The sequence below is a fragment of the Chiloscyllium plagiosum genome, unplaced genomic scaffold (genome assembly GCF_037043375.1).
Source record: "Chiloscyllium plagiosum isolate Xiang-an unplaced genomic scaffold, Cpla_swu_hap1 HiC_scaffold_12, whole genome shotgun sequence".
In the NCBI taxonomy this organism is placed as follows: Eukaryota; Metazoa; Chordata; class Chondrichthyes; order Orectolobiformes; family Hemiscylliidae; genus Chiloscyllium; species Chiloscyllium plagiosum.
In genome coordinates, this window is record NW_028270150.1 from 17682635 (window position 1) to 17701496 (window position 18862).

The window sequence follows — 18862 nt, forward strand, 5'->3', positions numbered from 1 at the left end:
TATCAATGATGGGTGACAGATATATATGATGGGAGACAGGCATCAATGATGGGAGACAGGCATCAATGATGGGAGACAGGTATCAATGATGGGAGACAGGCATCAATAATGGGAGACAGGTATCAATGATGGGAGACAAGTATAAATGATGTGAGACAGGCATCAATGATGGGAGACAGGCATCAATGATGGGAGATAAGGATCAATGATGGGAGACATGCGTCAATGATGGGGACAATGATCAATGATGGGAGACAGGCATCAATGATGGGTGACAGACATCAATAATGGGAGACAGGTATCAATGATGGGAGACAGGTATCAATGATGGGAGACAGACATCAATGATGGGAGACAGGCATCAATGATGGGACACATGCATCAATGATGGGAGACAGGCATCAATGATGGGAGACAGGCATCAATGATGGGAGACAGGTATCAATGATGGGTGACAGATATCAATGATGGGAGACAGATATCAATGTTGGGAGACAGGTATCAATCATGGGAGACAGGTATAAATGATGGGAGACTGGCATCAATGATGGGAGACAGGCATCAATGATGGGAGACAGGCATCAATGATGGGAGACAGATATCAATGATGGGAGTCAGACATCAATGATGGGAGATAGGTAGCAATGATAGCAGACAGGCATCAATGATGGGAGACAGGTATCAATGATGGGAGACAGGCATGAATGATGGGAGACAGGTATCAATGATGGGAGACAGACATCAATGATGGGAGACAGGCATCAATGATGGGACACAGGTATCAATGATGGGAGACAGGTATCACTGATGGGGGACAGACATCAATGATGGGAGATCGGCTTCAATGATGGGTGACGGACATCAATGATGGGAGACAGGTATCAATGATGGGACACAGGTATCAATGATGGAAGACAGACATCAATGATGGGAGATAGGCATCAATGATGGGAGACAGATATCAATGATGGGAGATAGGTATCAATGATGGGAGACAAGTATCAATGATCAGAGACAGGTATCAATATTGGGAGACATGTATCAATGATGGCATTCAGGCATCAATGAAGGGACACAGGCATCAATGATGGGAGACAGGTATCAATGATGGGACACAGGCATCAGTGATGGGAGACAGGAATCAATGATGGGAGACATGTATTAATGATGGGAGACAGGCATCAATGATGGGAGACAGGTATCAATGATGGAAGACAGGTATCAATGATGGGAGACAGGTATCAATGATGGGAGACAGATATCAATGAGGAAGACAGGCATCAATGATGGGAGATATGCATCAATGATGGGTGACAGACTTCAATGATGGGAGACAGGTATCAATGATGGGACACAGGTATAAATGATGGGAGACAGGTAACAAAGCTGGGATACAGGCATCAGTGATGGAAGACAGCTATCAATGATGGGAGACAGACATCAATGATGGGAGACAGGCATCAATGATGAGAGACAGATATCAATGATGGGAGACAGATATCAATGAGGGAGACAGGCATATATGATGGGAGACAGGCGTCAATGATGGGAGACATGTATCAATGATGGGAGACAGGTATCAATGATGGGAGACAGGTATAAATGATGGAAGACAGGTATCAATGATGGGAGACAGGCATCAATGATGGGAAACTGGCATCAATGATGGGAGATATGCATCAATGATGGGTGACAGGTATCAATGATGGGACACAGGTATCAATGATGGGGGACAGATATCAGTGATGGGAGACAGGCATCAATGATGGGAGACAGGCATCAATGATGGGAGACAGGTATCAATGATGGAAGACAGGTGTCAATGATGGGAGACAGGCATTAATGATGGGAGACAGGTATCAATGATGGGGGTCAAGGATCAATGATGCGAGACAGGCATCAATAATAGGAGACATATATCAATGATGGGAGACAGGGGGTATCAATGATGGGAGACTGGTATCAATGATGGGAGACAGGCATGAATGATGGGAGACAGGTATCAATGATGGGAGACAGACATCAATGATGGAAGACAGGTGTCAATGATGGGAGACAGGCATTAATGATGGGAGACAGGTATCAATGACGGGGGACAAGGATCAATGATGCAAGACAGGCATCAATAATAGGAGACATATATCAATGATGGGAAACAGGGGGTATCAATGATGGGAGACAGGTATCAATGATGGGAGACAGGCATGAATGATGGGAGACAGGTATCAATGATGGGAGACAGGTATCAATGATGGGAGACAGACATCAATGATGGGAGAAAGGCATCAATGATGGGAGACAGGTATCAAAGATGGGAGACAGACATCAATGATGGGAGACAGGCATCAATGATGGGAGACAGGTATCAGTGATGGGAGACAGGTATCAATGATGGGAGGCAGGCATCAATGATGGGAGACAGGCATCAATGATGGGAGACAGGTAGCAATGATGGGAGACAGGCATCAATGATGGGAGACAGGTATCAATGATGGGAGACAGGCATGAATGATGGGAGACAGGGATCAATGATGGGAGACAGACATCAATGATGGGAGACAGGCATCAATGAATGGGGGACAAGCATCAATGATGCGAGACAGGCATCAATAATAGGAGACATATATCAATGATGGGAGACAGGGGGTATCAATGATGGGAGACTGGTATCAATGATGGGAGACAGGCATGAATGATGGGAGACAGGTATCAATGATGGGAGACAGACATCAATGATGGGAGACAGTTATCAATGATGGGAGACAGATATCAACGATGGGAGACAGGCATCAATGATGGGAGACAGGTATCAATGATGGGAGACAGACATCAATGATGGGAGACAGGCATCAATGATGGGAGACAGGTATAAGTGATGGGAGACAGGTAACAATGATGGGAGACAGTCATCAATGATGGGAGACAGGCATCAATGATGGGAGACATATATCAATGATGGAAGACAGGCATCAATGATGGGAGATAGACATCAATGATGAGAGACAGGCGTCAATGATGGGGACAATGATAAAAGATGGGAGACAGGCATCAATAATAGGAGACATGTATCAATGATGGGAGACAGGTATCAATGATGGGAGACAGGTATCAATGATGGGAGACAGACATCAATGATGGGAGACAGGCATCAATGATGGGAGATATGCATCAATGATGGGTGACAGACTTCAATGATGGGAGACAGGTATCAATGATGGGAGACAGGTATCAATGATGGGAGACAGGTATCAAAGATGGGATACAGGCATCAGTGATGGAAGACAGCTATCAATGATGGGAGACAGACATCAATGATGGGAGACAGGTATCAATGATGGGAGATCGGCATCAATGATGGGAGACAGGCATCAATGATGAGAGACAGATATCAATGGTGGGAGACAGACATCAATGAGGGAGACAGGCATCAATGATGGGAGACAGGCGTCAATGATGGGAGACATGTATAAATGACGGAAGACAGGTATCAATGATGGGAGACAGGTATCAATGATGGGAGACAGGCATCAATGATGGGAGACAGGTATAAATGACGGAAGACAGGTATCAATGATGGGAGACAGGTATCAATGATGGGAGACTGGAATCAATGATGGGAGATATGCATCAATGATGGGTGACAGACATCAATGATGGGAGACAGGTATCAATGATGGGACACAGGTATCAATGATGGGGGACAGATATCAATGATGGGAGACAGGCATCAATGATGGGAGACAGGTATCAATGATGGGAGACAGGTATCAATGATGGAAGACAGGTGTCAATGATGGGAGAAAGGCATCAATGATGGGGGACAAGGATCAATGATGCGAGACAAGCATCAATAATAGGAGACATATATCAATGATGGGGGACAGGGGGTATCAATGATGGGTACTGGTATCAATGATGGGAGACAGGCATCAATGATGGGAGACAGGTATCAATGATGGGAGACAGACATCAATGATGGGAGACAGGCATCAATGAAGGGAGACAGGTATCAATGATGGGAGACAGATATCAATGATGGGAGACAGGCATCAATGATGGGAGACAGGCATCAATGATGGGAGACAGGCATCAATGATGGGAGACAGACATCAATGATGGGAGACAGGCATCAATGATGGGAGACAGGTATCAGTGATGGGAGACAGGTATCAATGGTGGGAGACAGACATCAATGAGGGAGACAGGCATCAATGATGGGAGACAGGCGTCAATGATGGGAGACATGTATCAATGATGGGACACAGGTATCAATGATGGGAGACAGGTATCACTGATTGGAGACAGGCATCAATGATGGGAGATAGGCATCAATGATGGGTGACAGACATCAATGATGGGAGACAGGCATCAATGATGGGACACAGGTATCAATGATGGGTGACAGACATCAATGATGGGAGACCGGCATCAATGATGGGAGACAGGTATCAATGATGGGAGACAGGCATCAATGATGGGAGACAGGCATCAATGATGGGTGACAGGTAACAATAATGGGAGACAGACATCAATGATGGGAGATAGGCATCAATGATGGGAGACAGGCATCAATGATGAGAGACAGATATCAATGATGGGAGACAGATATCAATGATGCCAGACAGGTATCAATGATGGAAGATAAGCACCAATGATGGGAGACAGGCATCAATGATGGGAGACAGATATCAATGATGGGAGACAGGTATCAATGATGGGAGACAGGCATCAATGATTGGAGACAGGTATCAATGATGGGAGACAGACATCAATGATGGGAGACAGGCATCAATGAAGGGAGACAGGTATCAATGATGGGAGACAGATATCAATGATGGGAGACAGGCATCAATGATGGGAGACAGGCATCAATGATGGGAGACAGACATCAATGATGGGAGACAGGCATCAATGATGGGAGACAGGTATCAGTGATGGGAGACAGGTATCAATGGTGGGAGACAGACATCAATGAGGGAGACAGGCATCAATGATGGGAGACAGGCGTCAATGATGGGAGACATGTATCAATGATGGGAGACAGGTATCAATGATGGGAGACAGGCATCAATGATGGGACACAGGTATCAATGATGGGAGACAGGTATCACTGATTGGAGACAGGCATCAATGATGGGAGATAGGCATCAATGATGGGTGACAGACATCAATGATGGGAGACAGGCATCAATGATGGGACACAGGTATCAATGATGGGTGACAGACATCAATGATGGGAGACCGGCATCAATGATGGGAGACAGGTATCAATGATGGGAGACAGACATCAATGATGGGAGACAGGCATCAATGATGGGTGACAGGTAACAATGATGGGAGACAGACATCAATGATGGGAGACAGGCATCAATGATGGGAGACATGTATCAATGATGGGAGACAGTCATCAATGATGGGAGACAGGTATCAATGACGGAAGATAGGTATCAATGATGGGAGATATGCATCAATGATGGGTGACAGACTTTCATGATGGGAGACAGGTATCAATGATGGGAGACAGGTATCAATGATGGGAGACAGGTCTCAAAGATGGGATACAGGCATCAATGATGGGGGACAATGATCAATGATGGGGGACAGCTATCAATGATGGGAGACAGGCAACAATGATGGGAGACGGGTAACAATGATGGGAGACAGACATCAATGATGGGAGATAGGCATCAATGAAGGGAGACAGGTATCAATGATGGGAGACAGATATCAATGATGGGAGACAGGCATCAATGATGGGAGACAGGCATCAATGATGGGAGACAGACATCAATGATGGGAGACAGGCATCAATGATGGGAGACAGGTATCAGTGATGGGAGACAGGTATCAATGGAGGGAGACAGACATCAATGAGGGAGACAGGCATCAATGATGGGAGACAGGCGTCAATGATGGGAGACATGAATCAATTATGGGAGACAGGTATCAATGATGGGAGACAGTCATCAATGATGGGACACAGGTATCAATGATGGGAGACAGGTATCACTGATTGGAGACAGGCATCAATGATGGGAGATAGGCATCAATGATGGGTGACAGACATCAATGATGGGAGACAGGCATCAATGATGGGACACAGGTATCAATGATGGGTGACAGACATCAATGATGGGAGACCGGCATCAATGATGGGAGACAGGTATCAATGATGGGAGACAGGCATCAATGATGGGAGACAGGCATCAATGATGGGTGACAGGTAACAATGATGGGAGACAGACATCAATGATGGGAGATAGGCATCAATGATGGGAGACAGGCATCAATGATGAGAGACAGATATCAATGATGGGAGACAGATATCAATGATGCCAGACAGGTATCAATGATGGAAGATAAGCACCAATGATGGGAGACAGGCATCAATGATGGGAGACAGATATCAATGATGGGAGACAGGTATCAATGATGGGAGACAGGCATCAATGATGGGAGACAGGTAACAATGATGGGAGACAGACATCAATGATGGGAGATAGGCATCAATGATGGGAGACAGGCATCAATGATGAGAGACAGATATCAATGATGGGAGACAGGCATCAATGATGGGAGATAGGCATCAATGATGGGAGACAGGCATCAATGATGAGAGACAGATATCAATGATGGGAGACAGGCATCAATGATGGGAGACAGGCATCAATGATGGGAGACAGACATCAATGATGGGAGACAGGCATCAATGATGGGAGACAGGTATCAGTGATGGGAGACAGGTATCAATGGTGGGAGACAGACATCAATGAGGGAGACAGGCATCAATGATGGGAGACAGGCGTCAATGATGGGAGACATGTATCAATGATGGGAGACAGGTATCAATGATGGGAGACAGGCATCAATGATGGGACACAGGTATCAATGATGGGAGACAGGTATCACTGATTGGAGACAGGCATCAATGATGGGAGATAGGCATCAATGATGGGTGACAGACATCAATGATGGGAGACAGGCATCAATGATGGGACACAGGTATCAATGATGGGTGACAGACATCAATGATGGGAGACCGGCATCAATGATGGGAGACAGGTATCAATGATGGGAGACAGGCATCAATGATGGGTGACAGGTAACAATGATGGGAGACAGACATCAATGATGGGAGACAGGCATCAATGATGGGAGACATGTATCAATGATGGGAGACAGTCATCAATGATGGGAGACAGGTATCAATGACGGAAGATAGGTATCAATGATGGGAGATATGCATCAATAATGGGTGACAGACCTTCATGATGGGAGACAGGTATCAATGATGGGAGACAGGTATCAATGATGGGAGACAGGTCTCAAAGATGGGATACAGGCATCAATGATTGGGGACAATGATCAATGATGGGGGACACCTATCAATGATCAGAGACAGGCAACAATGATGGGAGATGGGTAACAATGATGGGAGACAGACATCAATGATGGGAGACCGGCATCAATGATGGGAGACAGGTATCAATGATGGGAGACAGGCATCAATGATGGGAGACAGGCATCAATGATGGGTGACAGGTAACAATGATGGGAGACAGACATCATTGATGGGAGATAGGCATCAGATGATGGGAGACAGGCATCAATGATGAGAGACAGATATCAATGATGGGAGACAGATATCAATGATGGGAGACAGGTATCAATGATGGAAGATAAGCACCAATGATGGGAGACAGGCATCATTGATGGGAGACAGATATCAATGATGGGAGACAGGTATCAATGATGGGTGACAGGTAACAATGATGGGAGACAGACATCATTGATGGGAGATAGGCATCAGATGATGGGAGACAGGCATCAATGATGAGAGACAGATATCAATGATGGGAGACAGATATCAATGATGGGAGACAGGTATCAATGATGGAAGATAAGCACCAATGATGGGAGACAGGCATCATTGATGGGAGACAGATATCAATGATGGGAGACAGGTATCAATGATGGGAGACAGGTATCAATGATCAAAGACAGGTATCAATGATGGGAGACATGTATCAATGATGGCATACAGGCATCAATGATGGGACACAGGCATCAATGATGGGTGACAGATATCAATGATGGGAGACAGACATCAATGATGGGAGACTGGCATCAATGATGGGAGACATGTATCAATGATGGGAGACAGTCATCAATGATGGGAGACAGGTATCAATGATGGGAGACAGGTATCAATGATGGGAGACAGGTCTCAAAGATGGGATACAGGCATCAATGATGGGGGACAATGATCAATGATGGGGGACACCTATCAATGATCAGAGACAGGCAACAATGATGGGAGATGGGTAACAATGATGGGAGATAGGCATCAATGATGGGAGACAGATATCAATGACGGGAGACAGGTATCAATGATCAGAGACAGGTATCAATATTAGAAGACATGTATCAATGATGGCATACAATCATCAATGAAGGGACACAGGCATCAATGATGGGAGACAGATATCAATATTGGGAGACAGGTATCAATGATGGGCGATAGGCATCAATGATGGGAGACTGGCATCAATGATGAGACACAGATATCATTGATGGGAGACAGATATCAATGATGGGAGACAGGTATCAATGATAGGAGACAGGTATCAATGATGGGAGACAGGCGTCAATGATGGGGACAATGATCAATGATGGGAGACAGGCATCAATATTAGGAGACATGTATCAATGATGGGAGACAGGTATCAATGATGGGAGACAGACATCAATGATGGGAGACAGGTAGCAATGATGGGAGACTGGCATCAATGATGGGAGATAGGCATCAATGATGGGAGACAGATATCAATGATAGGAGACAGGTATCAATGATGGGAGACAGGCGTCAATGATGGGGACAATGATCAATGATGGGAGACAGGTATCAATGATGGGAGACAGGTATCAATAATGGGAGACAGGCATCAATGATGGGAGATATGCATCAATGATGGGAGACAGACTTCAATGATGGGAGACAGGTAGCAATGATGGGAGACTGGCATCAATGATGGGAGACTGGCATCAATGATGGGAGATAGGCATCAATGATGGGAGACAGGTATCAATGATGGGACACAGGTATAAATGATGGGAGACAGGTATCAAAGCTGGGATACAGGCATCAGTGATGGAAGACAGCTATCAATGATCGGAGACAGACATCAATGATGGGAGACAGGCATCAATGATGAGAGACAGATATCAATGATGGGAGACAGATATCAATGAGGGAGACAGGCATCAATGATGGGAGACAGGCGTCAATGATGGGAGACATGTATCAATGATGGGAGACAGGTATCAATGATGGGAGACAGGTATAAATGATGGAAGACAGGTATCAATGATGGGAGACAGGTATCACTGATTGGAGACAGGCATCAATGATGGGAGATAGGCATCAATGATGGGTGACAGACATCAATGATGGGAGACAGGCATCAATGATGGGACACAGGTATCAATGATGGGTGACAGACATCAATGATGGGAGACCGGCATCAATGATGGGAGACAGGTATCAATGATGGGAGACAGACATCAATGATGGGAGACAGGCATCAATGATGGGTGACAGGTAACAATGATGGGAGACAGACATCAATGATGGGAGACAGGCATCAATGATGGGAGACATGTATCAATGATGGGAGACAGTCATCAATGATGGGAGACAGGTATCAATGACGGAAGATAGGTATCAATGATGGGAGATATGCATCAATGATGGGTGACAGACTTTCATGATGGGAGACAGGTATCAATGATGGGAGACAGGTATCAATGATGGGAGACAGGTCTCAAAGATGGGATACAGGCATCAATGATGGGGGACAATGATCAATGATGGGGGACAGCTATCAATGATGGGAGACAGGCAACAATGATGGGAGATGGGTAACAATGATGGGAGACAGACATCAATGATGGGAGATAGGCATCAATGATGGGAGACAGATATCAATGATGGGAGACAGGTTACAATGATGGGAGACAGGCATCAATGATGGGAGATATGCATCAATGATGTGTGACAGACTTTCATGATGGGAGACGGGTATCAATGATGGGAGACAGGTATCAATGATGGGAGACAGATATCAATGATGGGAGACAGGCATCAATGATGGGAGACAGGCATCAATGATGGGAGACAGGTATCAATGATGGAAGACAGGTGTCAATGATGGGAGAAAGGCATCAATGATGGGGGACAAGGATCAATGATGCGAGACAAGCATCAATAATAGGAGACATATATCAATGATGGGGGACAGGGGGTATCAATGATGGGTACTGGTATCAATGATGGGAGACAGGCATCAATGATGGGAGACAGGTATCAATGATGGGAGACAGACATCAATGATGGGAGACAGGCATCAATGAAGGGAGTCAGGTATCAATGATGGGAGACAGATATCAATGATGGGAGACAGGCATCAATGATGGGAGACAGGCATCAATGATGGGAGACAGACATCAATGATGGGAGACAGGCATCAATGATGGGAGACAGGTATCAGTGATGGGAGACAGGTATCAATGATGGGAGACAGACATCAATGATGGGAGACAGGCATCAATGAAGGGAGTCAGGTATCAATGATGGGAGAAAGACATCAATGATGGGAGACAGGCATCAATGAAGGGAGTCAGGTATCAATGATGGGAGACAGATATCAATGATGGGAGACAGGCATCAATGATGGGAGACAGGCATCAATGATGGGAGACAGACATCAATGATGGGAGACAGGCATCAATGATGGGAGACAGGTATCAGTGATGGGAGACAGGCATCAATGAAGGGAGTCAGGTATCAATGATGGGAGACAGATATCAATGATGGGAGACAGGCATCAATGATGGGAGACAGGCATCAATGATGGGAGACAGACATCAATGATGGGAGACAGGCATCAATGATGGGAGACAGGTATCAGTGATGGGAGACAGGTATCAATGGTGGGAGACAGACATCAATGAGGGAGACAGGCATCAATGATGGGAGACAGGCGTCAATGATGGGAGACATGTATCAATGATGGGAGACAGGTATCAATGATGGGAGACAGGCATCAATGATGGGACACAGGTATCAATGATGGGAGACAGGTATCACTGATTGGAGACAGGCATCAATGATGGGAGATAGGCATCAATGATGGGTGACAGACATCAATGATGGGAGACAGGCATCAATGATGGGACACAGGTATCAATGATGGGTGACAGACATCAATGATGGGAGACCGGCATCAATGATGGGAGACAGGTATCAATGATGGGAGACAGGCATCAATGATGGGAGACAGGCATCAATGATGGGTGACAGGTAACAATGATGGGAGACAGACATCAATGATGGGAGATAGGCATCAATGATGGGAGACAGGCATCAATGATGAGAGACAGATATCAATGATGGGAGACAGATATCAATGATGCCAGACAGGTATCAATGATGGAAGATAAGCACCAATGATGGGAGACAGGCATCAATGATGGGAGACAGATATCAATGATGGGAGACAGACATCAATGATGGGAGATAGGCATCAATGATGGGAGACAGGTATCAATGATGGGAGACAGACATCAATGATGGGAGACAGGCATCAATGAAGGGAGACAGGTATCAATGATGGGAGACAGATATCAATGATGGGAGACAGGCATCAATGATGGGAGACAGGCATCAATGATGGGAGACAGACATCAATGATGGGAGACAGGCGTCAATGATGGGAGACAGGTATCAGTGATGGGAGACAGGTATCAATGGTGGGAGACAGACATCAATGAGGGAGACAGGCATCAATGATGGGAGACAGGCGTCAATGATGGGAAACATGTATCAATGATGGGAGACAGGTATCAATGATGGGAGACAGGCATCAATGATGGGACACAGGTATCAATGATGGGAGACAGGTATCACTGATTGGAGACAGGCATCAATGATGGGAGATAGGCATCAATGATGGGTGACAGACATCAATGATGGGAGACAGGCATCAATGATGGGACACAGGTATCAATGATGGGTGACAGACATCAATGATGGGAGACCGGCATCAATGATGGGAGACAGGTATCAATGATGGGAGACAGGCATCAATGATGGGAGACAGGCATCAATGATGGGTGACAGGTAACAATGATGGGAGACAGACATCAATGATGGGAGACAGGCATCAATGATGGGAGACATGTATCAATGATGGGAGACAGTCATCAATGATGGGAGACAGGTATCAATGACGGAAGATAGGTATCAATGATGGGAGATATGCATCAATAATGGGTGACAGACCTTCATGATGGGAGACAGATATCAATGATGGGAGACAGGTATCAATGATGGGAGACAGGTCTCAAAGATGGGATACAGGCATCAATGATTGGGGACAATGATCAATGATGGGGGACACCTATCAATGATCAGAGACAGGCAACAATGATGGGAGATGGGTAACAATGATGGGAGACAGACATCAATGATGGGAGACCGGCATCAATGATGGGAGACAGGTATCAATGATGGGAGACAGGCATCAATGATGGGAGACAGGCATCAATGATGGGTGACAGGTAACAATGATGGGAGACAGACATCAATGATGGGAGATAGGCATCAGATGATGGGAGACAGGCATCAATGATGAGAGACAGATATCAATGATGGGAGACAGATATCAATGATGGGAGACAGGTATCAATGATGGAAGATAAGCACCAATGATGGGAGACAGGCATCATTGATGGGAGACAGATATCAATGATGGGAGACAGGTATCAATGATGGGAGACAGGTATCAATGATCAAAGACAGGTATCAATGATGGGAGACATGTATCAATGATGGCATACAGGCATCAATGATGGGACACAGGCATCAATGATGGGTGACAGATATCAATGATGGGAGACAGACATCAATGATGGGAGACAGGCATCAATGATGGGAGACATGTATCAATGATGGGAGACAGTCATCAATGATGGGAGACAGGTATCAATGACGGAAGATAGGTATCAATGATGGGAGATATGCATCAATAATGGGTGACAGACCTTCATGATGGGAGACAGGTATCAATGATGGGAGACAGGTATCAATGATGGGAGACAGGTCTCAAAGATGGGATACAGGCATCAATGATGGGGGACAATGATCAATGATGGGGGACACCTATCAATGATCAGAGACAGGCAACAATGATGGGAGATGGGTAACAATGATGGGAGACAGACATCAATGATGGGAGATAGGCATCAATGATGGGAGACAGATATCAATGACGGGAGACAGGTATCAATGATCAGAGACAGGTATCAATATTAGAAGACATGTATCAATGATGGCATACAATCATCAATGAAGGGACACAGGCATCAATGATGGGAGACAGATATCAATATTGGGAGACAGGTATCAATGATGGGCGATAGGCATCAATGATGGGAGACTGGCATCAATGATGAGACACAGATATCATTGATGGGAGACAGATATCAATGATGGGAGACAGGTATCAATGATAGGAGACAGGTATCAATGATGGGAGACAGGCGTCAATGATGGGGACAATGATCAATGATGGGAGACAGGCATCAATATTAGGAGACATGTATCAATGATGGGAGACAGGTATCAATGATGGGAGACAGACATCAATGATGGGAGACAGGTAGCAATGATGGGAGACTGGCATCAATGATGGGAGATAGGCATCAATGATGGGAGACAGATATCAATGATGGGAGACAGGTATCAATGATGGGAGACAGGCGTCAATGATGGGGACAATGATCAATGATGGGAGACAGGTATCAATGATGGGAGACAGGTATCAATAATGGGAGACAGGCATCAATGATGGGAGACAGGTAGCAATGATGGGAGACTGGCATCAATGATGGGAGATAGGCATCAATGATGGGAGACAGATATCAATGATGGGAGACAGGTATCAATGATGGGACACAGGTATCAATGATGGAAGACAGGCATCAATGATGGGAGACAGGTATCAATGATGGGAGACAGGTATCAACGATGGGAGACAGATATCAATGATGGGAGACAGGAATCATTGATGGGAGACATGTATCAATGATGGGAGACAGGCATCAAACATGGGAAATAGGCAACAATGATGGGAGACAGGCATCAATGATGGGACACAGGTATCAATGATGGGAGACAGGTATCACTGATGGGAGACAGGCATCAATGATGGGAGATAGGCATCAATGATGGGTGACAGACATCAATGATGGGAGACAGGTATCAATGATGGGACACAGGTATCAATGATGGAAGACAGGCATCAATGATGGGAGACAGGCATCAATGATGGGTGACAGGTATCAATGATGGGAGACAGACATCAATGATGGGAGATAGGCATCAATGATGGGAGACAGGTATCAATGATGGGAGACAGGTATCAATGATCAGAGACAGGTATCAATGATGGGAGACATGTATCAATGATGGCATACAGGCATCGATGATGGGACACAGGTATCAATGATGGGAGACAGATATCAATGATGGGAGACAGGTATCAATGATGGGAGACAGGCATCAATGATGGGAGACAGGCATCAATGATGGGAGACATGTATCAATGATGGGAGACAGGCATCAATGATGGGAGACAGGTATCCATGCTGGGAGACAGGTATCAATGATGGGAGACAGGTATCAATAATGGGAGACAGGCATCAATGATGGGAGATATGCATCAATGATGGGAGACAGACTTCAATGATGGGAGACAGCTATCAATGATGGGAGACAGGTATCAATGATGGGAGTCAGGTTTCAAAGATGGGATACAGGCATCAATGATGGGGGACAAGTATCAATGATGGAAGACAGCTATCAATGATGGGAGACAGACATCAATGATGGGAGACAGCTATCAATGATGGGAGATAGGCATCAATGATGGGAGACAGGCATCAATGATGAGAGACAGATATCAATGATGGGAGACAGATATCAATGATCGGAGACAGGTATCAATGATGGGAGATATGCATCAATGATGGGAGACAGGTATCAATGATGGGAGACAGGTATCAATGATGGGAGACAGGCATCAATGATGGGAGATATGCATCAATGATGGGAGACAGGTATCAATGATGGGAGATAGGTACCAATGATGGGAGACAGGCATCAATGATGGGAGACAGACATCAATGATGGGAGACAGGCATCAATGATGGGGACAGATATCAATGATGGGGGACAGGTATCAATGATGGGAGACGGGCATCAATGATCAGAGACAGGTATCATTGATGGGAGACATGTATCAATGATGGGAGACAGGTATCAATGATGGCAGACAGGCATCAATGATGGGACACAGGCATCAATGATGGGAGACAGGTATCAATGATGGGAGACAGGCATCAATGATGGGAGACAGGTATCAATGATGGGAGACAGGTATCAATGATGAGAGACAGGTATCAATGATGGGAGACAGGCATCAATTATGAGAGAGGTGCATCAATGACGGGTGACAGACATCAATGATGGGAGACAGGTATCAATGATGGGACACAGGTATCAATGATGGGGGACAGATATCAATGATGGGAGACAGGCATCAATGATGGGAGACAGCATCAATGATGGGGGACAGGTATCATTGATGGAAGACAGGTATCAATGATGGGAGACCCATATCAATGATGGGGGACATGTATCAATGATGGGAGACGGGCATCAATGATCAGAGACAGGTATCATTGATGGGAGACATCTATCAATGATGGGAGACAGGTATCAATGATGGGAGACAGGCATCAATGATGGGAGACAGGCATCAATGATGGGAGACAGGCATCAAATATGGGAAATAGGCAACAATGATGGGAGACAGGCATCAATGATGGGACACAGGTATCAATGATGGGAGACAGGTATCACTGATGGGAGACAGGCATCAATGATGGGTAACAGACATCAATGATGGGAGACAGGTATCAATGATGGGAGACAGGTATCAATGATGGAAGACAGGCATCAATGATGGGAGACAGGTATCAATGATGGGAGACAGGCATCAATGATGGGAGACAGGCATCAATGATGGGTGACAGGTAACAATGATGGGAGACAGACATCAATGATGGGAGATAGGCATCAATGATGGGAGACAGGTATCAATGATGGGAGATGGATATCAATGATAGGAGACAGGTATCAATGATGGGAGACAGGTATCAATGATGGCATACAGGCATCGATGATGGGAGACAGGTATCAATGATGGGAGACAGATATCAATGATGGGAGACAGGTATCAATGATGGGAGACAGGTATCAATGATGGGAGACAGGCATCAATGATGGGAGACATGTAGCAATGATGGGAGACAGGCATCAATGATGGGAGACAGGTATCAATGATGGGAGACAGGCATCAATGATGGGAGATATGCATCAATGATGGGAGACAGACATCAATGACGGGAGACAGCTATCAATGATGGGAGACAGGTATCAATGATGGGAGACAGGTATCAAAGATGGGATACAGGCATCAATGACGGGGGACAAGGATCAATGATGGGGGACAGCTATCAATGATGGGAGACAGGCATCAATGATGGGAGACAGGTATCAATGATGGAAGACGGTTATCAATGATGGGAGACAGACATCAATGATGGGAGACAGGTATCAATGATGGGAGATAGGCATCAATGATGGGAGACAGGCATCAATGATGAGAGACAGATATCAATGATGGGAGACAGATATCAATGATGGGAGACAGATATCAATGATCGGAGACAGGTATCAATGATGGGAGATATGCATCAATGATGGGAGACAGGTATCAATGATGGGAGACAGGTATCAATGATGGGAGACAGATATCAATGATGGGAGACAGATATCAATGATCGGAGACAGGTATCAATGATGGGAGATATGCATCAATGATGGGAGACAGGTATCAATGATGGGAGACAGGCATCAATGATGGGTGACAGGTAACAATGATGGGAGACAGACATCAATGATGGGAGATAGGCATCAATGATGGGAGACAGGTATCAATGATGGGAGATGGATATCAATGATAGGAGACAGGTATCAATGATGGGAGACAGGTATCAATGATGGCATACAGGCATCGATGATGGGAGACAGGTATCAATGATGGGAGACAGATATCAATGATGGGAGATAGGTATCAATGATGGGAGACAGGTATCAATGATGGGAGACAGGCATCAATGATGGGAGACATGTAGCAATGATGGGAGACAGGCATCAATGATGGGAGACAGGTATCAATGATGGGAGACAGGCATCAATGATGGGAGATATGCATCAATGATGGGAGACAGACATCAATGACGGGAGACAGCTATCAATGATGGGAGACAGGTATCAATGATGGGAGACAGGTATCAAAGATGGGATACAGGCATCAATGATGGGGGACAAGGATCAATGATGGGGGACAGCTATCAATGATGGGAGACAGGCATCAATGATGGGAGACAGGTATCAATGATGGAAGACGGCTATCAATGATGGGAGACAGACATCAATGATGGGAGACAGGTATCAATGATGGGAGATAGGCATCAATGATGGGAGACAGGCATCAATGATGAGAGACAGATATCAATGATGGGACACAGATATCAATGATGGGAGACAGATATCAATGATCGGAGACAGGTATCAATGATGGGAGATATGCATCAATGATGGGAGACAGGTATCAATGATGGGAGACAGGCATCAATGATGGGAGATATGCATCAATGATGGGAGACAGGTATCAATGATGGGAGATAGGTATCAATGATGGGAGACAGGCATCAATGATGGGAGACAGGCATCAATGATGGGAGACAGGTATCAATGATGGAAGACAGGCATCAATGATGGGAGACAGACATCAATGATGGGAGACAGGCGTCAATGATGGGGACAATGATCAATCATGGGAGACAGGCATCAATGATGGGAGACAGACATCAATGATGGGAGACAGGCATCAATGATGGGAGACAGATATCAATGATGGGGGACAGGTATCAATGATGGGAGACGGGCATCAATGATCAGAAACAGGTATCATTGATGGGAGACATGTATCAATGATGGGAGACAGGTATCAATGATGGGAGACAGGCATCAATGATGGGACACAGGCATCAATGATGGGAGACAGGTATCAATGATGGGAGACAGACATCAATGATGGGAGACAGGCATCAATGATGGGAGACAGGTATCAATGATGGGAGACAGGTATCAATGATGAGAGATAGGTATCAATGATGGGAGACAGGCATCAATGATGGGAGAGGTGCATCAATGATGGGTGACAGACATCAATGATGGGAGACAGGTATCAATGATGGGACACAGGTATCAATGATGGGGGACAGATATCAATGATGGGAGACAGGCATCAAACATGGGAGACAGGTATCAATGATGGAAGACGGTTATCAATGATGGGAGACAGACATCAATGATGGGAGACAGGTATCAATGATGGGAGATAGGCATCAATGATGGGAGACAGGCATCAATGATGAGAGACAGATATCAATGATGGGAGACAGATATCAATGATGGGAGACAGATATCAATGATCGGAGACAGGTATCAATGATGGGAGATATGCATCAATGATGGGAGACAGGTATCAATGATGGGAGACAGGTATCAATGATGGGAGACAGATATCAATGATGGGAGACAGATATCAATGATCGGAGACAGGTATCAATGATGGGAGATATGCATCAATGATGGGAGACAGGTATC